Source organism: Oncorhynchus clarkii, chromosome 4 (genome assembly GCF_045791955.1).
Source record: "Oncorhynchus clarkii lewisi isolate Uvic-CL-2024 chromosome 4, UVic_Ocla_1.0, whole genome shotgun sequence".
Lineage (NCBI taxonomy): Eukaryota > Metazoa > Chordata > Actinopteri > Salmoniformes > Salmonidae > Oncorhynchus > Oncorhynchus clarkii.
The window spans coordinates 66,639,750-66,666,702 of record NC_092150.1 but is presented as its reverse complement, the minus strand read 5'-3'; the positions used below and the strand labels follow the sequence as shown (position 1 = coordinate 66,666,702).

General features: G+C 45.9%; 1 protein-coding gene across 2 annotated transcripts in view; it reads left to right on the top strand.

The window, feature by feature from the left end:
* Window positions 1-26,953, top strand: part of LOC139407128 (transcription factor HIVEP2-like) — a 99,208-nt gene that overhangs the window by 15,410 nt on the left and 56,845 nt on the right. The window lies entirely within an intron of this gene.

Genomic DNA, 26,953 nt, shown 5'->3' with positions numbered 1-26,953 from the left:
TCTCTCTCTCTCTCTCTCTCTCTCTCTCTCTCTCTCTCTCTCTCTCTCTCTCTCTCTCTCTTTTGCCATGGCAGAACAGGTGGCGGGCTCGCAGGAAGAACCAGTTGGTCTCCCCGGAGCCCGCAGCTGTGCCAGGCGGTGACTAAAGTGCTACTTCACTACGCCCACGCTCTCTAAAGAGCAAATGGCAGGAGTGTCACTCGTTAGCTCGCTCTGCTCGCTGAGTGCCGATGGAAGTCTGGGGACCGAGAGAGGGGGTGCGGGCAGGAGAAGGAGGAGATAGAAGCGGGGAGGGTGTTAAGGGGCGGTGGGGACTGAATGAGGTACATGATTTTCTAGGAGAGAGAGAGCTAGAGATTAGTCGTTTTTTCAACAAAAAAATCCCACTAATTTCAGGCACTTACACGTGAAAGAGGAGAGTGAAAAAAAACGTTTTTCCGCCCAGTGAGATTTGTATGAATGGTAAAGGTTTGCCATTGTCACCACTTCCTGCTTGTGTGTCCTGCTACTGGAAGGTTGTCATTTTATTCTCAGCATGACTGAACTCTCAGTCCTTTACATGGACACATGTGAATCTGTGTGTGCACGTGTTTGTGATTGCATGTGTCTCTGCGTGAGCCTGTGCGTGAGCCCTACAGGACAGTGCTGCCTGCTGAGGAGATGGATAGAGCCCCTCTGACATTGCCATATTTGCACTTCCTCTCTCTCCATCTCTTAATCTGGCCTGTCTGCCATTAGCGGACCCCTTGCTGTTCAGCCTCATTCAGATTGCCTTTCACTGCGTTAACCAGAGGAGGGAGAGAGGAGAGAGACGTGAAAGCCGGACAGACGGTGTCTCTTCTCTTTATTGACTCCAATGATGAGATGATGGGAAGATGACGATGATACTCATCCACTCTGCAGTCAGAGGCAGGAACCATGGATGCGTCACAGTATTTGATTAGCCACAGTTGGCCACTCAGCCTGAAGCACTCCTTACACCCTTACCTCACACAAGACCAATATGTTTGTTTTCATTTGGGGTGGGGGGGTGGGGGGAGTGAAAGGAGGTCAATAGCTAGGAAGATGTGACACTGAAAGTCGGAGCCTGGTTTAGCTCACATGGCAACATCACGTCAAACGCCTATAAAGTGCTGACGAAGTAGCAGGCCAGTGTACAAACCCAGGAGAAGCATCCCTCTGTGCACGCAAGTGTGTGTGTGTGTGTGTGTGTGTGTGTGTATATATGTGTGTGTACGTGCTCTCTCCACTATCCTCCAGCCTCCTTCTCTGGCTCTTATATAATACCCTCTTTAGCCCAGAGTGTATTGACATGTATGGGATGAGAGTGGCAGGGGATTGGACTTTTCTATTAGCCCTCAGGATTAGCTAGCGCTCGCTAGCTCCCAGCTTAGCTCCCAGCTCCCATCACAGGCAGCCAGGGCATTAAAGAGAGAAATCTCTGCATCACCAAAGTCGTCATGAATTTGTAAGGACCCCAGAAAAACATGTTTTGAATGCTGAATTTCAATACTGATGCTAGAACTTCAAGCAAACAGACAAACAAATTGACAAGAAACCTAAGTAGGCCAATATTATTGCCTTCCATTCGTCCATTTTTTTGCGATGGGTGCTTTTGATAAGTTATATGTATGATATGCGTGTCTTTGCATGTGATTATAGCTGACTCTCCCTCTTGCCTGGAGAGGTTGCCTTTTCCGCCTGTTTGTGTGTGTGTTGCCATCCATCACAGAGCTGGGCCCTTGATCACAGGGCTGGCAGTCTTCAGACGTCTTCAGCACTGAATCTACTGTGAAGCGCAGGGTCAGAGGTTCTGATGAATACAACCCCTCCCTCCCTCCCCCCCAAAGCCCTAGCGATCTGTCTGTAAACATTGATCCTCTTCCTCATCCTGTCAACGCGCAGCGACACCCCAAAGACAATATTTGCAAAGAGAAAATGGTTCCTTTTCTCTGTACGTGTCAGAATATATAGCTCCGCTCTGAAGCTCTTCTTTGTTTGTCCTCGATCCTTTTAACTGGCGAGGCGAAGAGGCATCTAAAACAGCGTTTTGATGTATATGTTTAAACGCTCTTTACTGTGTTCCCCTGTTTGACATAGTAAAAATAGTGGTGCTTTGTTGCCACCTGCAATACGATCAGCGCAGTCTGACTACTACGTGATGCAGCAACACTTTACAGACACAGATACTATTCCACTGACAGCTCCAGACAACGCCATCAGCCTGATATTCAACCTCTTTGTGAACATGAACTAGATGTGAACATGAAAGCCAGTCAGCTATTAGTGTATTCGGCGTCTGTGTGTTTTTAGCAGGCTTCGTTTGTCTAGTCTCGTTTACCATTTTGAAGTCGTTGGCACTTTGTTCAGTCTTGGTGGGCACCAGTCAGACAGGCATGCCACCACTCGTTTTCTGACATGTAGTGTATATTATCTTAGCTGTCAGACCCATACATGGGGGTTTATGTTGTTCAGTGTATTTATACAGTATGTTCCCTATCCTATATCTAAATAGGTTGATGGATGCCTAGCACAAGGGACAAATTGGAACAGTTGTGGAATCATCACTTCCTCCCACTCGACACCTGCTTTCAGAGCTGCATCCTGCTCCTCTCCAAGCAGACTGTGATTTTGGGCTGGGAAGAGGAGGCGTCGTCATTGCACACTCACTCTCTCACGCACGCACGCACGCACGCACTCACCCACACCCACAACACGAACACTCTCACATCTTATTTAGGTGGGCTGAGGAAGGGAAGTGTGAGCTGCCTCTGTGTCATGTCTCTAGTGCTGCCAGTGACCAACGCTGCATATGCTTTAGCATCCTGGCTGTGTCAACACCACGGTCTATGCACCACCTCTCCTCCTCCTCCTTCCTCTTCCCTCCTCTCCTGTCTCCTCCTTCTCTCCTCTCCTGTCTCCTCCTTCCCTCCTGTCTCCTCCTTCTCTCCTCTCCCCTCCTTGCTTCTCCTCTCCAGTCTGGGCCCACCGCACCACACAGCAGAATAAATCAGGGAATAAACACACCTATAGCACACCACAAAACACTTGGAGGGAAGATAAAGAGAATATTTGCGGAACCCCCAAATTAAAAATGGTGCCACCTCTCATTCGGAGCACGTCTCAAATAAAACATAGTCTTGCAAAGGCATAATCACTCAATCTACACCAGTGTGCGCACACCCTACCCCCTGGACACAGAAAGCAGATTGTGTGTGTGCAATTTCAAAACACTTCCAATGCAAGTGGCATACGTAGCTAGTAGTCCTGTAGGGGCTGTGTCTTGGCAGGCAGGTATGCACCGGTAGCCTAGTGGGAAGTTTCTCTTTTATCTGATTTCTGGCCATTTTCTCATCCCATCTGGCAGTTGGCAGATCCACAGAAGCTGACATTGTTGCTCCTCTCTTGAGTATCTAATTTAAGCATCCGATCTGTCAGAACTGCATTGGGAGCCTTCAATCTTCCATGCTGTGGCATGCTACATACTTCCCTCACAACTAACAACTCTTATCTGTATTGCAAGCCAGTTCGTACACAACACCGACTAAAGTGGACGTGCAATAATGAGGAGTAACGTGCTTTACAGTACAGCGCCCGGGCCCGCATGCATGGAATGGATAAGAAGAATGCCCTCCATCTCTCTGTGATGTGCTCCTCCATCCTCAGTTCACCCCTCTGCTCAGCATAGAATTACTAGCAAAGTCAGGGAGCTGTGTGTACAGTTAGTTCATCCATGAGAATACCTGTGTCTATACAGAATGAGAGTTAGAGACCTGGGCAACACTGGGCCGTATCACTCAGCGCTGACAGCTACAGGAGAATTGATAGTCCTGGGATCAGCTCTGTTCTAAGTCAATGAGGAGTAATTGGAGTTAAGTGAGCCCTGAGTATCCATACCTACTGGGCAGGATACTACAGGGGAGATGCTGTTCTATGTGTGAGAGGCCCCACTGAATTTACAAGCTGCCTTCCTGTAGAGCAAGAAGTTCATACAGTATATTGGTGTACTATGCAGTATGAATTAGGCCAATGTATTATTTTACTTGCTGCAAGAATGTACTTTTTTTTTGCATTTGAAATATTGCGATGCAAAAAGTACTGTAAAAGATTGTGCAGAAAGAGTTTAAAAATAAACAATGTTTTACGTCTTAAGGAGTGCATAAATATTATTTGGTGTTGAAAGGGAGTCCCTGTAGTTTCATTTGATAGCTTAGGTGTCTGATGTGCCACTGTATAGAAAGCTATAATTTAGGTGTTTTTTCTCTCCCAAGCAGAGATCCAAAAAGCTGCTCTGGCAAGTTTGTGGGATATATAAATATTGAAGCAGCAAATTCCGATGCTAGTCGAGACTGTAATCCTGTAAAAGATGGCTGCATATTTGCTCTGTCTTTTTTTAGGCAACATACATTTATGTGAGAGATTTTGGTCAGCCTCTCACACAGAGTAGCACTGCTGTTTAGCTACAGCCAGATGGGGGAGACCTTGTTAAGGATAGCGTTGAGAGACAAAAGGTAAGTGGGGGCGGATGCTTCCCCATCCGCCAGGTGAATTGAGCAGTGTTTAAAGCATCATTGTTCAGCGAGACCCCCCCAGAGAAGGATCTAGCCTGAGGCCTGGGTCCTTCTGCCTTCTTTAGTACTCCTCACAGATGCCAGATTTCCCCAGCCTCTCTCTCTCCCTCCCTCCCTCCCCTGCCTGCTCTTGTCTGCACACAAACTGCTCTTTGTTAGTCTCAGAATAATGTTTCCGCTCCGTATGCGCCCACTCATGACATCTCCTTAATTCCTTGAATGGATAAGGAAAACGATGGTGTGTGTTGGTGGCCTTGTGAGGTGATTAAACCACACTTGAGTGTAAGGCTGATATCACAATATGCATAGGTGACTAACTGTTGGCGATGTAGATGTTAGTATTGATAACTTATTAGGTTAGTCCTACAGAACAGCAGGGGAGGAGAGAAGGATCTGCTCCAGGATACAGATGAATCAGTGCGGCTGCCTGACTGGTGTTACCCATGTGGTCCGGTGTTTGCGGAGGACTCTATTAAAGCTAGTAATCTGCATAAACACACAGCGGATCTGAGGAAGGCCCAGCAGCAGGCAGAGACGCAGGGAGGCAGATTGATTTCCTCTGCTGGGACAGACCTGGGCTCTCCGCTGATGAAACCCGGGTCTGTCTGCTCTGTTTGACTGGGGACCTTATCTCTCTCTCTCTATCTCCACCCACCCGCATCCTCTCCTCCCTTCTCTCCCCCGCCTTGAGCCACTCTGTTGCGGTAGCTCCGGAGCCTCCCGCTGCTTCTCAGCCTCCTGTTTCTGGGATGGGCTCGGGGAAGGACCTAAAATTAGCAGCTCCCCCTGCTCTGTTTTCCTCGGCACGGACCGCTTAATTAGCTGTAGAACACAGCATTGCTTAGCTCAGACTTGTGCCAGGGATGCATTATATAAGCGTTATATCATTTGATGCATATTTTATGCTGAACAGTGCAGAGAGAGAGTGTTGCTTGATGGTGGTGCCCCGCTCGCAGACCTGCGCTGTTGAGTCAGATAAGAGGCAGAAGGTGAACTCTGCTCGCAGAATTTGACATGGAGAGAAGTTACTTTAACCAGTATTCAGAGGCAGCGTCTCAGAGGCTGGGGGTGCTAATGGTGTCTATAATACTACTGTATTCTCCACGGGCAGTGTAGTTAGTGTGGTATTGGTAGAGTGTATGAATGGAGGATGATTGGCGTACATGTAATCGTCCTGCTGTGAAGATAATGAGGTCACTTATTATTTTCAGTGTGTCTATTTGTAGCGCCGCTCATTCGTCGAAGACAAATGAATTGAAACAACAGAGGTGCAAAATGAACTTGCCTCCCATCTTATCCACGTTCACCATCTAGAACTACCTTCACTATATGAGTCAGCATGCGCGCTCGTTATACAGTAGTTATACAATATCCTATTAATACCCACTAAATTCACAGATAAAGTAGGTTTCGTAGTGGTGTAGTCCTCTATGGGTAAGCGATGTGATGTTTGTCTTCTCTGCTAGCTGACCTACAAGGACATTGCCAGACACAAAGTGTCCTGTGTAAAGGCCTGTCTTTGTTGATGGCTTTGAAGAGATCAAATACTCTTGATTTATTTATTACTAGTCGTTTTAAAAATATTTTTAATAAGTGTACATTGTGACCATGGTTACAGTATATGTGTTATTGTTGTACCATCTCGAATGTTCTTTCATTACAGTTGATGGGATGACCCTGGCCTTCAACAAAGCAATGGCATCCATTTAGCGCGACAATGTTGTGAAAAGTCACACCATTCTTTACACTAGCTAGGATTACACACGCACTACTGTTACATAAGAAATTGCAACATTCACACAGATCAAATCACAACACCAACAGAGGCATCCATAACATAACATGATATGAAGTCACAGGTACAGTTGAAGTCAGAAGTTGACATACACCTTGGCAAAATACATTTAAACTCAGTTTTTCACAATTCCTGACATTTAATCCTAGTAAAAATACCCTGTCCTAGGTCAGTTAGGATCCCCACTTTATTTCAAGAATGTGAAATGTCAGAATAATAGTAGAGAGAATTATTTATTTCAGCTTTTATTTCTTTCATCACATTCCCAGTGGGTCAGAAGTTTACATACTAGTATTTGGTAGCATTGCCTTTAAATTGTTTAACTTGGGTCAAACGTTTCAGGTAGCCTTCCACAAGCTTCCCACAATAAGTTGGGTAAATTTTGGCCCATTCCTCCTGACAGAGCTGGTGTAACTGAGTCAGGTTTGTAGGCCTCCTTGTTCGCACATACTTTTTTCAGTTCTGCCCACAAATGTTCTATGGGATTGAGGTCAGGGCCTTGTGATGGCCACTCCAATACCTTGACTTTTTTTGCCACATCATTAGAAGTATGCTTGGGGTCATTGTCCATTTGGAAGACCCATTTGCGATCAAGCTTTAACATCCTTGCTGATGTCTACGAGACATTGCTTCAATATATCCACATAATTTTTCTTCCTCATGCTGCCATCTATTTTGTGAAGTGCATCAGTCCCTCCTGCAGCAAATACCCTCACAACATGATGCTGCCACCCCCGTGCTTCACTGTTGGGATGGTGTTCTTCGGCTTGCAAGCCTCCCCCTTTTTCCTCCAAACATAACGATGGCCTAAACAGTTCTATTTTTGTTTCATCAGACCAGAGGACATTTCTCCAAAAAGTATGATCTTTGTCCCCATATGCAGTTGCAAACCGTAGTCTGGCTTTTTTATGGCGGTTTTGGAGCAGTGGCTTCTTCCTTGCTGAGTGGCCTTTCAGGTTATGGGCGATTATAGGACTCGTTTTACTGTGAATATAGATAATTTTGTACTTGTTTCCTCCAGCATCTTCACAAGGTCCTTTGCTGTTGTTCTGGGATTGATTTGCGCTTTTCGCACCAAGGTACGTTCATCTCTAGGAGACAGAACGCGTCTCCTTCCTGAGCGGTATGACGACTGCGTGGTCCCATGGTGTTTATACTTACATACTATTGTTTGTACAAATGAACGTGGTACCTTCAGGTATTTGGAAATTGCTCCCAAGGATGAACCAGACTTGTGGAGGTCTACCATTTTTTCTGAGGTCTTGGCTAATTTCTTTAGATTTTTCCATGGTGTCAAGCAAAGAGGCACTGAGTTTGAAGGTAGGCCTTGAAATACATCCACAGGTACACCTCCAATTGACTCAAATTATGTCTGTTATCCTATCAGAAGCTTCTAAAGCCATGACATCATTTTCTGGAATTTTCCAAGCTGTTTAAAGGCACAGTCAACTTAGTGTATGTTAACTTCTGACCCACTGGAATTGTGATACAGTGAAATAATCTGTCTGTAAACAATTGTTGGAAAAATTACTTGTGTCATGCACAAAGTAGATGTCCTAACTGACTTACCAAAACTATCGTTTTTTAACAAGAAATTTGTGGAGTGGTTTAAAAACAAGATTTAATGACTCCAACCTAAGTGTATGTAAACGTCCGACTTCAACTGTATATAGCTGCTCCCATAGTTTAATAGAACCCTATAAAACTTCCCATTAAGAGTATTGTTGTGTGTGCAAGCCAGGACAAGCTAACAAAGCTTGTTGATTTTTCGGTGAAATCCCTAAATAAATATGTGTCATGTTACTTCCCGAAACAAGACATGTTTACAACCGGGGCTAAGGGCCCAGTGACTCCCTTTCTTGGCAGCACCGTACACAGGGAGCGGGAAAAAGCATGCAGGTCCTCATTAGGAGTGAGTGTGGGAAACTAAAGTAAGGAAACAGGATCTCATCCAGGCTCGGCAAGTCGTTGGCAGTCTCCAAGGTGAGAAGGTTCCCACAGAGACTTCGTCATTGAGGATTTAGTTTGGTTGGAGGTTGATGCCATGTATTGGGATTCCATTACCTGACCAGTTACCAGACCAGTTGACTGTGTCTGCTTTCTTCAGCGTGGCACTCCATTTATGTTAGCTATAACAGCTCTGTTTACACATCCATCAGGCAGCCATGGAATCAATCACTGGGCTGGGAGCTAAGTGTTCCATTCAGTTGTATTCCAAACGGAACTAGATGGATCGACGGCACATGCATATGTGGTGTTTCGTTCTATCCATTTGGCACATGGGAATTCATTTCATACCGTTATTGGTCTTTCAGAATGAAATGATTGCCATTAGAATTGACCTGCTTGGTCATATGTGTGTGTGTGTGTGAGAGAGAGGGAAAGAACATTCAAGGGGCAGCCCATTGTAACTTCAGCCTGAGCCTATCAGCCTGCATGTCCTTCACCGCTCATCCACAAACAACCTCTCTGTGTTACTCTACCCCCCAGCCAGGCCATATAATGTAAATGACAGTCTGCCCAGGCAATAAAGATGAATGGTATGTCTGTGCTTTCGCTTGGTTGTCACTGCTGGAGGGAGTTGTTTTTCGAACGCAAGAGGTAAGATTATCATCTCAGTCGAAATATGTAAAGAGACGAGTCATTCTGATCATGTTCCTCTATAAATGTACTGTCTTCTAGAACACGCTTTCTTATTTGTGGTGTAGAGCATCGTGTATGAGGATTTAAACCCGTTTACTGGATATTCATGTCATTGAAATGCTTTCTTTTTTTTTATTACATCTGTCAATATTCAAGATGCCACTTACCACCCTCTCAGAGCCTCCTACTCAGTTCCTGTGTGCATGCCACAAATAGCTACAAATTGGCCGCCATTAAAACCTGTTAAAACCCAGATGATGTAAATTGTCTGTAAAACTGAAAGGTGTGATGCATCCCAATTAATATCATGTTTGATGAACATTTCATCCAGCCATCTGTGATGGAGGATTTGGGCTGACAATTGTCTTTCGTTGAAATAAAAAAAGTGGCACATCACAAAAATGTGATTATGAGGCGATAATGCTTTTTCCAGGGCAATTATTACAAATGATCATAATAACTGAATTGTTTATTAACTCCCATCCATGGTCTTTCATGAATCACAACATTATATGACCTATTAGTTGGCTGCAACATTTGGTTTTGATTCAAGTTTGAAAAACATGCATTTTCAGTGAGCCAGCCTGAACCCAGATATCTTTTGGTTGTTTTGTTGTTGAGGCTGGCTCTTAGTGAGTCACCTGCACTTCCGTGCATTGCTGCTTGGAGGGGTGCTGAGGGCCATCCGACCTCAGCAGGGGTGTTCTGTTTGGGAAGCCCCCGCATCAGCCAGCTGATCTGAGTTAGGGCCAAGTCTAAAATTGGTACTGCTTGTCTGGCTGATTTTGGCGTAAACTGACACTCTAGTGGGAGTAAGAAAAGGCCATGAGGGAGTGGAGGGGGTGAGCGGGGGGGCTCTCTGGGCTGTTCTGCCTGCTTTGCTTTACTGCCGGGGGCAAAAGGTGCCCCGGGCAACATAAGACCCTGTGGAATGACAGGGCCAGAGAGAGGGGCTCGGGAGAGACGTTCAGTTTTCGGTTTTCGCACCGAAAGGTTTTCATCGTCGGAATCGGGGACAGCTGTGGGATACCCACTCGGCTGACGGTGGAAAACACGCAGACAGGCAGGCGGGGTTGCGTTGTGTAACTACTAACCGGGTCCCTGATGGCTGGCTGAGAGCGAGTCACTGCCTTGCACTCCGATGAGCAATTGTGCCTTGGGTTGCATGAGAGCGTGTTTGTTTTGGAGGGGCTGCTGAGTGACTGTTTTCATGATCGCTTGCTCTCATTCTGTCAGGCTCCCTCACGCTCCCCCAAGGCTTGCTGGGGGGATCCACCTCCTGGCCAGGGAGCGTCAGGGGTCGCCAGGTCAAATATGACATTAGAGAGGCCAAGAACATGTGACACACTGTGTTTCTACTTCTCTCTCTCTGTCCCTACCTGGCTATAAGGAGAGAATGGAAAGTGATATATAAAGTGATTAAATGTGATGAACTCATTCGATATCTGCTTATTCAATATCTGCGTAAAGGAGCACATTTGTCAAGTTAAATGGGGAATGATGTGAGGGAAAATGTTCATTGAAAAATGAACAATGTGTTGTCTGGAGGTCGTACAACCTGCACTCAATACCATAACATTAGACATACAGTGCATTCGGAAAGTATTCAGACCCCTTGACTTTTTCCACATTTTGTTACATTACAGCCTTATTCTAAAATTGAATTTAAAAAAAAATTCTCATCAATCTACACACCCCATAATGACAAAACAAAATGTTTTGTTGTTGAATTTATAGCAAATTGGGAATTAAAATAAAATAATGAAATATGACATTTACTTCAGTATTCAGACCCATTACTCAGACATTGTCCCGAAGCCACTCCTGAATTTTCTTGGCTGTGTGCTTTGGGTTGTTGTCCTGTTGCAAGGTGAACCTTCGCCCCAGTCTAATGTCCTGAGCGCTATGGAGCAGGTTTTCATCAAGGCCTTTGCTCCGTTCATCTTCCCCTCGATCCAGACTAGTCTCCCAGTCCCTGCCGCTACAAAAACATCCCCACAGCATGATTCTGCCACCACCATGCTTCACCATAGGGATGGTGCCAGGCTTCCTCCAGATGCCAAAGAGTTCAATCTTGGTTTCATCAGATCAGAGAGTCTTGTTTCTCATGGTCTGTGTCCTTTAGGTGCTTTTTTGGAAAACTCCAAGTGGGCTGTCATGTGCCTTTTACTGAGGAGTGGCTTCCGTCTGGCCACTCTACAGTACCATAAAGGCCTGATTGGTGGAGGGCTGCAGAGATGGTTCTCCTATCCCCACAGAGGAACTTTGGAGTTCTGTCAGAGTGACAATCAGGTTCTTGGTCACCTGCCTGACCGAGGCCCATCTCCCCCGATTGCTCAGTTTGGCCGGGCGGCCAGCTCTAGGAATAGTCTTGGTGGTTCCAAACGTCTTCCATTGAAGAATGATGGAGGCCACTGTGTTCTTGGGGCCCTTCAATGCTGCAGATTTTATTTGGTACCTTTCCCCAGATCAGTGCCTCAGCACAGTCCTGTCTCTGACCTCTACGGACAATTCTTTCGAACTCATGGCCTGGTTTTTGCTATGACATGCACTGCAATGGTGGACCTTATATAGACAGATGTGTGTCTTTCCAAATCATGTCCAACCAATTGAATTTACCACAGGTGGACTCTAGTCAAGTTGGAGAAACATCTCAAGGATGATCAATGGAAACAGGATGCACCTGAGCTCAATTTCGAGTCTCATAGCAAAGGGTCTGAAAAATTACGTAAACAAGGAATTTTGTTTTCTTTGCTTTGTTTTTGTGGGGTATTGTGTGTAGATTGATGCTAAAAAAATAAAAAATAATTTAATCCATTTTAGAATAAGAATGTAACATAACAAAATGTGGAAAAAGGGAAGGGGTCTGAATACTTTCCAGATGCTCTGTATTGCTATTAAAAATGTAGTGTGTGTTGCATGCTGTGGGGAATTCCTGTATTCCTCTTCGTGAGCTCCAGGGGTGTTTAAGTGAAACCCACTGCTCAGCTTTAAACATAAGAATACAGAGAAAGTTCCAGTTGTCTGTTTTTTCCTTCTCTCTCTCAGTGTAGCTCTCATGGCCACTTTACATTAGGCACAGATATGCAATATGTGGCTGATGAAATGTATCATCTTTAAGAGGGCCATTGTTACTTTTTTTCTCTTCCTGTTTTATAGGAAGTTCAATATGATTCCAGGTCTCTGATCACGTGCGTTGAGGATAACTACTCCTGAAGGCAGAGGGATACGGCGTCGTATTGCCAACCTGCTTTTTGGGGGAAACGTATTATTTCATTTCCCGCCTCTCTGCCTGCTTTAAACAAGAGATCCGCGTCGCAGTGCCGTCAAAACTTCCAAAATAATATTATTTTCAGCTCCTCAAGTATGATGCAAGCATTTCATCAAGGTAGCTATGTTGGTTAATTATGCAAGTGTTAACAGGAAATCACTCTTCGAACAGGATATCAGCGTGTGTAAAATACTTCCAGCAATACTTGAGATGAAATATTGATGCTGTAAAGGAGGGGATGTAATGGAGGGGATGAAAGTCCTCAATTAACACTGTTTGTTTGCTCTTGTCCCAGAAAGAGGCTTACTGACTTTTTCTAGCATACATTTAGGTTATATTCTTTTTAGCCATTTTGTAGCCTTTTAAAAGGGTACACTCCACTCAGAGTTTTGGGACTAATGTTGTGCAGGGTCCTGGATGGAAAAGGTTGGAATCTGGCTAGACATTTTATGGCATAGAAACCCATAAGGCAATGCATTGACCTGAGGTGCTGCAAAATTATATTCAGCTGTGTTCATAGAATTCTCCACTTGAAGAACTCTACATGGTTCTCTAATACATGTACCTGGGGATCGGTTGCACATCTGAATGCATTCAACCGAAATGTGTCTTTGGCTTTTAACCCCACCCCTCTGAATCAGAGAAGTGCGGGGGGCTGCCTTAATCGACGTCCACGTCATCGGCGTCCGGGGAGCAGTTGTTGTTAGGGGTTAAGTGCCTTGCTGAAGGGCAGAAGGGAAGATTTTTCCACCTTGCCAGTTCAGGATTTGAACCAGTGACCTTTGGTTATTGGCCCAACGCTCTTAACCGCTAGTCTACCTGCCAAGAGACGAGAGGTGGTTGATTCTCTTATCAAGACACTGAGGTGATCTGTGTGGGCAACCCCCCCCCCCCACACACACACACACACACACACAGGATGAGTTGGGATGAAGGAGGATGGCCCCTGTGTATTGGACATCAGAACAGAGCAGCTTGGTTTGGTATTTTATACAGTTTTTGATTGAAGACAATCAAAATACAATATTCATAAAACACTATGAAAACATGTTGCTACTATACCATTCTGTTGCTTGGTATCCAGGGTATGTTGCGCGTTTATATGAGTATGTGCACTTTCCACAATAAGTAGGTTCATTATTTATACTCTGAGTATTTTGAAAATACGAAAGGGCCAACATGGTAGAGAGCTGTCCTAGTTTTACACGGTTACATAACCAACATGTTTCTCAAACGAAGACAGTCAACCAGTACAGGAGGATGGGGGGACTGTCTCTTTAAGATAAAGTCTGAGAAAGTCTGGAGCTTGTTAAACACTGCCGACTGTTTTCCTTAGCGACTACCTGTTTTTCTCTCCAACCATCTGTTCATATGTTGTGTGGTGTCGTGTTATTCTCTTTCGGTTGCCTACCACTGTAAATACACGTGCAGGGTAGAAATAACGAGGCATGTCGTTGTGAACTATGTGAAATTGGGTTCTATTGATCTTGTCTCATGCCTTCAACTATGCGTCTGGTACTGCTCACTGCTCAGGAGCACTCTGCTGTTAGTAAGAGGTGTACAGTGTGGACTATTGACTTCTGTTCACAGCAGGTGTTGGTTACGTTGAATTGCCCATACGTGGCTATGGTGTCAGGTCTCCCGGGAGTCCTTGGTGTGTGTGCGTATTAGGGCCAACTATTCCCAGTTGTCTCCTGCCCACACCGGTTCCTGATTCCCCATAGAGAGGTCAACAGAGGTTAAGTTATTTTTAGACCTGTAAATTGGATTCTCCAGTAAGGGCAAAGTAACAGTGGGCTTCTTATAGATGTGTACGTTTGTCTTGCATGACAGCACGGGTGTTATTAACCAATTTATCACCAGCACGGGACTGGTGTCTAACCTTGGTCGAGTTGGTCCACTTTAAACAAGTGCCATACGTGTTTGTTGTCATCCGCCAAGTGTTGAGGTGAATTCCTCTCCACAATGCCTGCTATTTTGGCCATGTGTGACCCTGAATGCATGCAATGCGGAGAATGTTACACGGTGACCCTCAAACTAGCCGCACCGCTGTCACTCGTGACATACCTGTGGATGACACAGAACCATAAACATGCACTAACATTCACACTACAGCTGCAAAGAGGGTTGTGGCTGTGGCTTTTCTCAACAGGGATTCTCTCCCCCCTCTCTCCCTCTCTCCTTTCGCACTTCCCTCCCCCCCCCCCCCCCCCCCCCCCTCCCCCACACACACTTTCTGTGATGCCTTGTCGCAGTGCTGACCTGTCCCAATGTCACTCTCCGTGGCCGATAATGTGGTGGTAGCCGCGCGTTGAAAGAGAAAGACAGGAGGAAATCATATCGTTGACCGGAGAGCAGAGGATGGGGCCAGAGATGGCACATCTCAGAGGATTTTACAGTATTGGCCTGGCGAGATATTTATAGAGGTGAGGAGTGGGATGGAGGAGGGGGAGAGGGGGAGTCACAGGAGGCAGAGGAAGCAAGCTGTCCGGGAGGGGTAGAGGGGAGAAGGTGGGGGGGGGGGGGGGGGGGTTACCATGTTGTTTTGGCCCCCTGGCCGGTACACACTCTCTGGGACAGGACAACCCCCGGGGCCTGCCGGGCTGCCCCGATAAGGCTGTGCTACTGTGTCATCACAACAGTAAAGAGTACAGCTGCACGATATGGGAATGTCATCTATTTGCTATTTTGTCTACCAAATATTGTGATTGCCATTGTACCTGCGATTTAGATCAAGACACTTGGGTGAACTGTTGGGATCATAGAAATAAAAATTAGTATTCTGATTCTACGGTTGGTGTTGTTTGACATGACAACGACAGGTACAGTAGAAGTTATGTGACAGGTTAGGAACCAAAGTGTTGATCAGAGCTTCTCAGAGGGATGCTTTTTACATTAAAATGTTACATTCGTGGCATTTAAAACAAATTGCAGCCTCTTGATTGCAAATTGCAGCGATATTGATATTGCACATGTCAATATTGCAATTTTGACTACAATTCCATTCATTATGCAGCCATTACTAAGAGAGAGCAGCATCCTGCAACAGCCATGCTCCTACCACTCCACCCCCTAACTGTTGCCTTTCACTTGACCCCTCTATTTGTGCTCATGCTCTTGCTTAGGAAAATGTCAACTTACTTTGTGAAAAAAGACTCGGGGTCCAGCAAAGAGAGAGAGACAGAGAGAGAAAAAAGAGTGAGAGAGAGAGCGAGAGTGTGTACAATCCGCTGCCTGGTCTTTGGGCCAGTGGAAGTGCCTCTAAATGTAGTCTGTTGTATAATCCCTCTGGGGGCCCTATTGCTATTTCTGTTCCTAAGTATGCGTCATGACTGACTGGGTATTTTCTCTGGTGACTAGCTTACATCAGTAGGTCTCCTAACAAGCATACACTCTCTCTCTACCAGTGAGTGGCTATTCTGATTGATGGGAGTTTGGCCCTGCAGTTTGGTTTTTCTATTGGTGACCACAGAGAATGGACAAAAGGACTTTCACCCCAGAGGAATGCTGTCGGTGACTGGAGATGTTGTGGGACTGGGGAGCTGATATAGCTAGGTTGGTAGACCAAATGTTTCTCCCTCTCTCCTTTTTATCTGTCTCTCCCGCTGGTGTTGCTGCTGAGAAGGTGATTTCCTTGTTGTCAGTGTGTTTTGTGAACTGAATGGGGGATGACAGTGGCTGTTGGATTGCCACCGGAGTGCTGATAGTGTTACGGACAGGGCAGGGGGGCCTTCTGCTCTGTGAGTTGTGTTACCCACTGTCTGCTGTGTGTTGTTGTAGCGATTCAGCCTTCACTTTGCTTGCCTGTGTGTGTGTGTGTGTATGACAGGTTGGGCCTGGTCTGGGCTGCAGGGGTTGTCACAGGGCTGTGTGTGTGTTCCTGCTCTGTGTTCCTTGTTTGCACAGCCTTGGCAGGCGTCTCCCAGACGGAGATAAGAGGGAAACAATGCCTGCCTGTTTACAATCCACCTTTTCTTACGTATCCCCCTTCCTCCCTCCGTCATTCCCCTGTCCTCTAGCTCTCGTCTCCAGGAGCTCTCCAGTGGGGCACTAGTTGTTTACTCTGTAGGAAGCATGGCTGTAGGACCCCCGGTCACTTCCCCCTGGGCTCCACTGATGAGCTTACACAGAGCTGTCAGTTTTCTCCATTAAGGAAAGGTCTTTCCTAGTGTGGCACTGCTACCCCCCCCCCCCCCCCCCCCTCCCCCCAAGCTGCCGTTGCATGCTTTGAATCAAACCTCCCTCCCTCCATCTGTATTCCCCAGGGAGAGGGACAATGTTGTCTAACAAGAACGGGTTCCTTTTACAGCCTAGCACCCAGAGCCACAGAATCGCTTGCGTGTCTGTCTGTCTCTCTCACTCTGTCTCTGTGTGTGTGTGTGTGTGTGTGTGTGTGTGTGTGTGTGTGTGTGTGTGTGTGTGTGTGTGTGTGTGTGTGTGTGTGTGTGTGTGTGTGTGTGTGTGTGTGTGTGTGTGTGTGTGTGTGTGTGTGACACCATACTGGAATAACTTGCTATGTGAGGGAATGTCCTGGTGATAAGGCAGGGAAACACCACACGTACACACACCTCTTGCCTCCCGCAGGTCTTACCCACATGCACATACACACAATTTCAAAGATGTTGCTTTCGGAAAAGCTCATCTTCCTGCCACTCTGCATGCTTAATCACACACACCACCCCAGCAACAGAAACCCCAACCCCAAACTCAGTCTCTCTTCCACACTCTTTCTAGCTCCTGTAGTCCAGGGGTGAAATTAGCACAACCTTGAAATGAACTTGAACAACATTCCCCTCTACTCCTCCCTCCCTCCTCTCCTTCTCTCTCTCCCTGCCCACCACAGTCAGCCAGATAGATTCCTTTTATGTACTCTCTCGCTTTTCTTTTTCTCACTCTGTCTGCCTTTCTGCGGAGAAGAGAACTGTAATACCCCTGTCTGATAACTGTGGAATGAGGATTCGTGCCTATGCCAAGTGTGCTAAACCATTTTACCATTCACAAATTCTCAGACGATTTAGAATGTGTGTCACTACTACTCGCAGTGCTTCAGGGCGTTTGCGGGGACATTTTTGCCCGGGCATGGCTGGGGGACACCCCCTCCCTCACTGTAGGCTCCTGTCTGGCCTCCTACTGCCTCTCAACTCATCTCAACCTTTTGAGAGCTTATGTCCTAACCCTAACTCCAGCAAGCTATGGGAGGGAAGACAAGGTGTGCTCATGCTAATGTTTGTCTAATGTCCTGGCTCTGTGCTGTGTGTGTAGTAGTGGATGCTATAGCGCTGTACTCCTGCATCCTGACAGGGTAGAGAGACTGAGCGTGGTACCGCGCTACTGCCTCATTGTTGCGGGGTGATGGGGCGTGTTGGTCAGTTGTCTCACTATCTGTATCTGTCGGTGGGGACCAATGCAACTACCCGACAAAGTTGGATTCCAATAGGCCTCAAAGGGCACGGGTAATGTTATGCAGGGCTACGTTAAGCAACCACCACTATGGTTGCAATGGAGCCACATCAAGAACAGCCTGATCCGGCCCCTGCTTTATCAGTTGCACTCTCTTGGCAGCGGGACAGGCCAGTAATTGTGTGCAGGTTTCGGTGCTGCATTCTTTGTTGCTTGTTTTCTGTTTGCGATTATTTGATTAGCCTCGAGCCTGTTTTTGAGTGTTCGCAAGCTATTTTTTGTGTGTGTGTGTGTGTGTGTGCGTGTGTGTGTGTGTGTGTGTGTGTGTGTGTCTGTAATAAAGGATAATAAGGCATTTCACCCTGGAGCCCAAACAGTGGGAAGGGGGTCTCCCAACTTTATTTTTCCATCTAACTTGGTGTTTACTGCTTGCCTCCAGTCCTGCTACTCCACTCCCACATCAATGACCATCGCTGTGCGGTATTCACATCCAGTATCCTACAGTATGTTCAACATTCTCAGTATTGGAGTAGGTTGGGATTTTTTTCTGCCCACGTACCTCACCCAAGGTCAGCCTAGCCTGGTAGCAGATATACATGTTTGCCCAAGCATATACAGATCTGTGACCAGGCTAGGAGCAGTTTTTGTCCATGACCTTTTCTCTGTCATTATCTCTGTTTTTCAGTCTCTTAGTCCCAGCTTTGATGCACCTGTTCTGACCTCGCCTTCTGGATGATAGCGGGGTGGACAGGCCATAACTCAGGTGGTTAATGTCCTGGAGGGCAGGCAGTGTGCCCCCGGTGATGCGTTGTGCAGGCCGCACCACCCTCTGGAGAGCCCTGTGGTTGGGGAGAAGGGCTGTCCTGTCCAGTGTCCTGTAGTGTACAGTAGGATCCAGGTGGATGGGCTCAGTGTCTTAACCTGAGACGTGTGATCCTCAGTGACCCTTTTTTCAAGGAGCGTTCAGCTGTCTGATTCAGAGGAGGAAGTACATCCACACGTCAGTACTTTAATCACTGCTCTCCTCTCTCACGGCCTTTCTTTCTTTCTCTCTCGCTTTCTGTCTTTTCCCTTCTCTCGTTCTCTGCTTCCATCCCACTCAAGTTCTCTCTTCCTTTCTTCCCCCCCCTCTCTCTCTCTCTCTCTCTCTCTCTCATCCTCTCTTTCGCTCTTGCTCTCTCTTTCACCCCCCCCCCCCCCCATGTCTCTCGCTCCCTTTGAAAAGTAAGTGTGTTCTAAGCAGGAGCTTGGCCCCAGTGACTGTGCATAGTACCAGTGGGGGTAATTGCCTAGCTCGGCCGTGCTCCTCTAGTATGGACATTTACCTCTATTGATGTGACCTTTATCTGGTCCCCGCTGTGTAGGCGGTAACATAACCACACAGCTAGAGTCACTCAAGCCAGCACGACTTCCTTTAAGGTTTGCATTGTCAAGCGCTAGCTGTTCAATACACTCTTCTGAATGGATGCTTCCACACAGCCGCTGTACAGAAAATTCCTTGATTGAATGGAAAAAGCCATTTCGGCCTCAGCAATCCTGGAAACACACACATAGGCATTATGATAATCATTGAATCCCCGAATTATTCTATATATAGGTCCATTGCGGCAAACATCTTTTCACTATTCTCCTTGAAGCTGCACAATGGGCTTGTCTCAGCAAAAAATGTATTGCTCACCTTCCTATGGAGGATTATGATTCATCTGTTCCTGTGAAGAACGTGGTAAGGACAGACAGACAGACCAGTAAGTTTAGCTGTGGAAATGTGTTTGGAGATGGGTGACTGTGTCCTGTTGGACTGTAATGTTTGTGTGTTTCGGTAAGTGTATCTCCTACTGTGAGAGTGCCTGTGCCGTGGTCTCTGACAGGGCGTGGCAGGTCTAAGCCCCTCATACCTTCTGTCATTCTGTCCGGCAGCTGCTGGTGCCAGGTCCATGGCAGAGAGAGAGAGAAAGAAAGAGAGAGAGAGAGGCCCGGGCAGCGGGCACTGCCAGGCGGGCAAGCTTTCCTCTCCCTGCCTCCTACCCATTTCCTACTCAGCAGGTATCAGGCAGGCTAACACAGCCCAGCCTCTGTTCTTCTGGCAAACATGTCTTGTGCTCAACAGTAAAGAGAAAACAATGGAGGTAGTGAGAGAAGGGCGAGAGAGTTGGGAGAGAGGGGAGTGAGAGGAGAGTGAGGGGCATCTATTTCTCAGTCAAAAACATATTGTACCTTTTGAAAATACAACAGCAGGCCCAGCATGCTTCATGTCCATTGTGTTCACAATCAGTATTCCTTTCCCACAGTTACCATGGGTTACTATTGCTTGTACTTCTAGGGCTAGCTTTGGCCACTTTTAGCATATCAGTGTATGTGGTCCGTGTGTCAGGTTAGATGGTGGGCTGGAGGTGCTGGTTCCTAGCCTGTATGGGAGGATTAGCACAGATGCTAATGCTAGTGTCAGTGGTTTGGCAGGGCAGAACGCCTCAGTGTCCAGGGTTAGCTGCTGGTGCTCTGTCATTACAGCCTGACTGCCAGCGCTGGAGGCCATGGCACCAGGCCTGGACAAACACGCACGGGTGCAAACAGGCAGGCAGGCAGGCACACACACGCAAACACACAAACAGAGGAAGTGGAAAGGCAGGGCCAGTGGGACTCTCACACAGATGGCCCACTGACACGGGACACAGCGCCCATGGCAGACTGAGAGGACATGCAGAGAGAGGGAGGTGAAAGAGAGGAGAGAAGGAAAGAGAGTTAATGAATGAGAGGCTCCATGTAGAGGTGAGACAGATATTGTGAGGCAGCCAGGAAACTGGGACCGGGTTCCATGGAGTAAACACTTCAACTCTAGGTGATACCACCTGTCCACCAGGCTTATTCCAGGCCACGTCCACTCTGACCACCTCACACCAACAGCGAGGGGACTGGAGGTAGAATGGAGCTCCAATGCAGGGGCTCAATGTGGCACAGCCAGGCTACTCAACAATGGCTAAAAATAGCTAGAAGGCTAACTGCTAGCAGGCTGGCCGTTTGGTTCCTTTCTATATTTTCTACCATTGAGCCTTTTGTTGAGAGGCTTTCTGAACTACAGTAGGATCAGCTTCAACTCTCGCAGACAATGTCCCTCTGAAATGATCCAGTCTCTGTCTGGCGCGGCTGGGAAGGTTTCCTGTCTGCAGCTCGCTCGTTCAGATTCACCAATCACCTCCCTCCCTTTCCCTCGCTTGTTCCCTTCCAGAAACGACTGCTGCTACACTGCTCATTAATGCTGGAAAAATCACCAGGCCAGTCCGCCTGCATTACTCATAGCACAGGTGGACCCAAACCCCCATAAAAATATCTGTGGACTTATGCATACAGATGTCTTCATTTGAATGATTCCCCCCTTATTTTCCTATAAACCAGATGGATGTAAGAGATTGCAAGTGTATATAGTATTATTATCGTTTTTCCATGTCTTTTGTTCTAGCATTTTTCCATATATACTCTTCTTTCCATGTTTGTAGGTCCAGAGTGATAGTGGAGGGAAATACCTAGTGCCTATTATTAATCATCATGTAGGTCTGCGGGGTTACAAGCCAACCTAGAGACATGTCTGTTGTGTGCAGCAGAGAGACAAAGGGAGGGAGGTAGGGAGGGATGGAGAGCTGGCAACCATTCAGCCAAATTGCTGTAGAGTGGGTGGCATTTTACACCCATGAATAATAACTGTAGGATTTAGCAGCTGAGACATGAGGATAGATGGAGGAAAACACACCAGCAAGAGGAGAGACAGAAACAGCAAATGTAGTGAGGGAGTGTGAATGAGTGGTGCACATGGTTACATAGAGGGAATGTGTGAGGAAGGAGAAGTATATGGAAATAGCACACTGCCCCCGGCCTTGCAGTAGCCCAGTGTACAGCAAAACAGCACAACACACTGGCATAACTGTTTGTTTGAACCACATGCTAACACAGTCAAGAGATCAGTTGTGATGACGACAGGTCCATAAAACAAGGCTGCTCAGGTTCAGCCCACCAGGCCCATGCTGTCGTCTGACACAAATAAAGGCTCTCCCTTGCTCGCTTTACTTACAGTGCCTTCGAAAACTGTTCACACCCCTTGACTTTTTCCACATTTACAATGAATTAAAATGTCATTTTTGGTCAACGATCTAACACAAAATACTATGTCAACGCGGAAGAAAAATTCTAACACAGCTTTGCACACCTGGACTGTACAATAAATAAACAGCCATTTTCAAGTCAAACTGTAACTAGGCCACTCAGGAACATTCAATTTCGTCTTGGTAAGCAACTCTAGTGTATATTTGGCCTTGTGTTTTAGGTTATTGTCCTGCTAAAAGGTGAAATTGTCTCCCTGTGGCTGTTGGAATGCAGACTGAACCAGGTTTTCCTCTAGGGTTTTGCCTGTGTTTAGTTCCAGCCCGTTTCTTTTTATCCTAAAAAACAGCCACTGTGGGTGTGCCGAGTAGTCGTAACGGATATGGGTATTTTCGGGTGCCAGCATGTGTCTTTCTCATGTCCGTCAATCATGTGCTAGGTTCTATGTGGTCTAAGTAACTCAACTGGCTGTTTGTAACGAGAAGGGCGGGCTGTACAGTTGATCCTGCTGCTCTGATTGGATAGAGTGAAGGTGTATTTCTCCGTCCACTTTCTTCATAATTTCCCCCGATCAATTTCCCTCGCATGTTTTCTGTCTGATCGTTTAGATTGCTGCTGCCTGCTACTATGATAAATCACATGGCGAGGACATTTGCGATCGAGCTATCAATGTGCATAATATCTAACACCCGGGGCAAGTTCATTTCTTTACCATATTTTTTGCAGTTTTACATTACTGCCCCATTGCAAACAGGATGCATTTTTTTGAATATTTTTATTCTGTACAGGCTTCCTTCTTTTCACTCTGTCATTTAGGTTAGTATTGTGGAGTAACTACAATGTTGTTGAGCCATCCTCAGTTTTCTCCTATCACAGCCATTAAACTCTGTAACTGTTTTAATGTCACCATTGGCCTCATAGTGAAATCCCTGAGTGGTTTCCTTCCTCTCCGGCAACTGAGTTAGGAAGGACGCCTGTATCTTTGTAGTGACTGGGTGTATTGATACACCATCCAAAAATGTGTAACTCATAACTTCACCATGCTCAAAAGGATATTCAATATATGATTTTTTTTTTTTTTTTTTACATTTACCCATCTACCAATAGGTGCCCTTCTTTGGGAGGCATTGGAAAACCTCCCTGGTATTCGACGTTGAATCTGTGTTTGAAATTCAATGCTCTTCTGAGGGAACTTACAGATAATTGTATGTGTGGGGTACAGAGATAAGGTAGTAATTCATGTTAAACACTATTATTGCACACAGTGAGTTCATGCAACTTATTATGTGACTTGTTAAGCACATTTTTACTCTTGAACTTATTTAGGCTTGCCATAACAAAGGGGTTGAATAATTATTGACTCAAGACATTTGAGCTTTTCAATTTTAATTAATTTCTAAACATTTCTAACTGGCAGCTTCGTTAAATAGTACCCGCAAAACACCAGTCTCAACGTCAACCGTGAAGAGGCGACTCCGTGATGCTGGCCTTCTAGGCAGTGTTATTTTTCCCATCTTAATCTTTTATTTTTATTGGCCAGTCTGAGATATGGTTTTTCTTTGCAACTCTGCCTAGAAGGCCAGCATCCCGGAGTCGCTTCTTCACTGTTGACGTTGAGACTGGTGTTTTGCAGGTACTATTTAATGAATCTGCCAGTTGAGGACTTGTGAGGCGTCTGTTTCTCAAACTAGACACTCTAATGTACTTGTCCTCTTGCTCAGTTGTGCACCGGGGCCTCCCACTCCTCTTTCTATTCTGGTTAGAGCCAGTTTGCGCTGTTCTGTAAAGGGAGTAGTACACAACGTTGTATGAGATCTTCAGTTTCTTGGCAATTTCTCGCATGGAATGGCCTTCATTTCTCAGAACAAGAATAGACTGAAGAGTTTCAGAAGAAGGTTCTTTGTTTCTGGCCATTTTGAGCCTGTAATCGAACCCACAAATGCTGTTGCTCCACATACTCAACTAGTCTAAAGTATGCCAGTTTTATTGCTTCTTTAATCAGAGCTAACACAACGTGCCATTGGAACACAGGAGTGATGGTTGCTGATAATGGGCCTCTGAATGCCTTTGTAGATAGTCCATCGAAAATCTGCCATTTCCAGCTACAATAGTCATTTACAACATTAACAATGTCTACATGGTATTTCTGATCAATTTGATGTTATTTTAATGGACAAAATATTTGCTTTTCTTTCAAAAACAAGGACATTTCTAAGTGACCACAAACGTTTGAAAGGTGCTTGTAATATTTCTACACAAATAGCGATACATTCAGGGCTGTTTGGTCTAGTAATGATACTGTAAATATTAGTTTTTTTTCACACAGCCTTGTGCTACTGGTTCTTTTGTAATCAACCAAACACAGGAGGATCTTCAGAGCAGGACAAAAGGAAGAGGGGAAGTGATACAATGTCATGGGATAAACCAGATATTGTGTCTCTGTCTGTCTGTGTCACCTGGTGAAACCTCTGAGCGTAGCCAACCCCACTAGGCTGTGGTGTAACTAAGTAAAACATACTTTTGAAGTAGAACCTAAGTAATTTTGGGGGGTATCTGTACTTTACTATTTATTTTTTTGACAACTTTTACTTTTACTCCACTACATTCATAAAGAAAATGTGTACTTTTTACTCCCATGCAATTCACGCACCTATCAATATAACATGGGGTCATCTGATGTCTCTGATCTGGCAGATTCACTTACCACTAATACTGCATTTTGTAAATGATGTCTGAGTGTTGGAATTTGCCCCTGGCTGTCTGTAAATACATGTTTTTAAAACACAGTGTAAGGAATTTAATGTATGGCATTTACTTTTTTACTTTTAGTCAAGTATGAAAAGTACTTTTTCCACCACTGTACTTAAATACATTTAAAACCAGATACTTTTAGACTTTTACTCAAGTAGTATTTTACTGGGTGACATTTACTTGAGTCATTTTCTATTAAGGTATCTTTACTTTGACTCAAGTATGACAATGTAATACTTTTTCAATCACTGCCAGCAGGATCAAAGGTCACCTGTGGAGAATAGAGCGGGGGAAAATCTGCTTTCTGGTTCTGCCTGATGCTCCCATTGGTGCAAGGGCCAAGTGTGTTAAGATATTCAGCCCGGAGAATTACGCAAACAGGGCACAAGCTCTGGAAACAGGCTAGAATTTCCTATGTTGTTTTTTTGACATGATAGGGAAAATAAGTAGTGTTATTACTACTGTAACTAATAACTCGTGATAATGTATTGTAAAGTACAGCACAGGTCAAATTCCAATGATGATACTAGTGTAACATTCATTCTGTATGGTATTCTCACACCCCAGACCGGTATGTCCTTTTTTGGTGTCATATTTTGTGCTGTAGTGGTAATGGAAGATGGCTGTGCATTTGACTTGTCTGGTCAGCCATTCATACATACAGTATGTGTTTAGGTTTTTACGGAATCTTTGATCAGGCTGTCTGGCAGCTATACCTACAAACCTTTTGACCGGAGTCTGACTTACGCACACTCACACACACACACACACACACACACACACACACACACACACACACACACACACACACACACACACACACACACACACACACACACACACACACACACACAGACAGAGAGTAGTGAGAGACTTCCCAGAGGTCCTCCAGCAGATGTGTGGCATTTGTGTCTGGCCCATGGAGATGGTGGAATGTGAAACCTCGTAACGCACCTCAGATTTTCCATTCCTGCTGCGTACACATCCCATTATCAATTTTATATGAAAGTAGGAAATTCCTTTAAAGCGCTAGCGCGATCTGGCTGCCGGTCCATCAGCTGAGGGGGCAATCCTGGCTGGGGGGCCTCAGGGCCCAAGGAGGAAGAGGACAGGGCTCCAGGGTGGCCCTTTCATGGCCACATTAATGGTGGTATTAAACACTGCTATACTACTTCACCTATTCTCTCTCTCTCTCTCTCTCTCTCTCTCTCTCTCTCGCTCTCCCCCCTAAAATAGACCTGATCTGGTCATTTGCATCTGAAATGGAATATAAATGGGCAAAAAATATATTTTGTGTCGGTGTGTGTAGCACGTGTTGAAACCTTTGGAAGATGTGATTGAAATTGTCCGGTTTTTCAAACTTATTTCACAGATTACCGCTGGCTGTAATTAAACAGAGGCTGAGGAATATGATCATGCAGTGGGGTGAGCTGAATAGGAGCTGTTGATAGAAAGTGCAGTATGGTTTTTGCAGCGTGAGCAAACTGTTCCTAACCAAGAGGAGTTTCTATCATTCAGTAATATTGCAGCCTGACTGTTGCCCACAGATGGACGGGCTTGAAGTTGTAACTTTTCCAAGAGCTGAAGTCAGTTAAGACAGCTGAACTTGTACCCTGACAATACAGACAGTGCTCCATTCAGCCTGACAATGCCTCACCTTTGTCGGGTCTCCCCTGAACTCTCCACAGACGACAGATTTCTGCCGGAGCGAAATAAACTTTCTCCAAAGAACAGAACAGAAGCCTATAACATTCCCTGGTTGTTTCTGACTGCCCTTTAAACTCACAGGAGCAGTGCTAGGTGATGAAAGAGGATGTTGACTAAGCTCACGTCAGTTTCCTGGTGCGTTGATGTGGCCCGAGGAGGCTGGAGACTGTTGGTTTCCTTTACCTGTGCGGTTAATCTTAATGTCGTAGAGGCTTTATTCTCTTTTCCTACTGTTTGTCAGTTTTGCCCTGTTTAGAGGTTGCGGACTATTTTAGCTGTATACCTTGCTTCTTCCTGGGACCTGGTAGAGTAGTAGAGTACAGTCGACTCGGGCCCAGAGTTGTCTCAGCTCCTGGCCTGGCCCACTAGAAGCCATGTTTTACCACCACAGCAGGGGCTTGGTAGTTATGTTCATATGAGAGCCCTTCGAGAGCTCTGTCACAGCGGTGGAGCTCTGTCACAGCGGTGGAGCTCTGTCACAGCGGTGGAGCTCTGTCACAGCGGTGGAGCTCTGTCACAGCGGTGGAGCTCTGTCACAGCGGTGGAGCTCTGTCACAGCGGTGGAGCTCTGTCACAGCGGTGGAGCTCTGAGAGAACACATCAGGCCCAATAAGACCACCGGTCCCAGATTCCAGATAGTGGGGAAAAGGACAAGGAAATATTTCTCCCCACTCCAGGTCGAGAAAAAAAAAACATTGCAGTTGATTATGTGGTTTGTTTACTCCT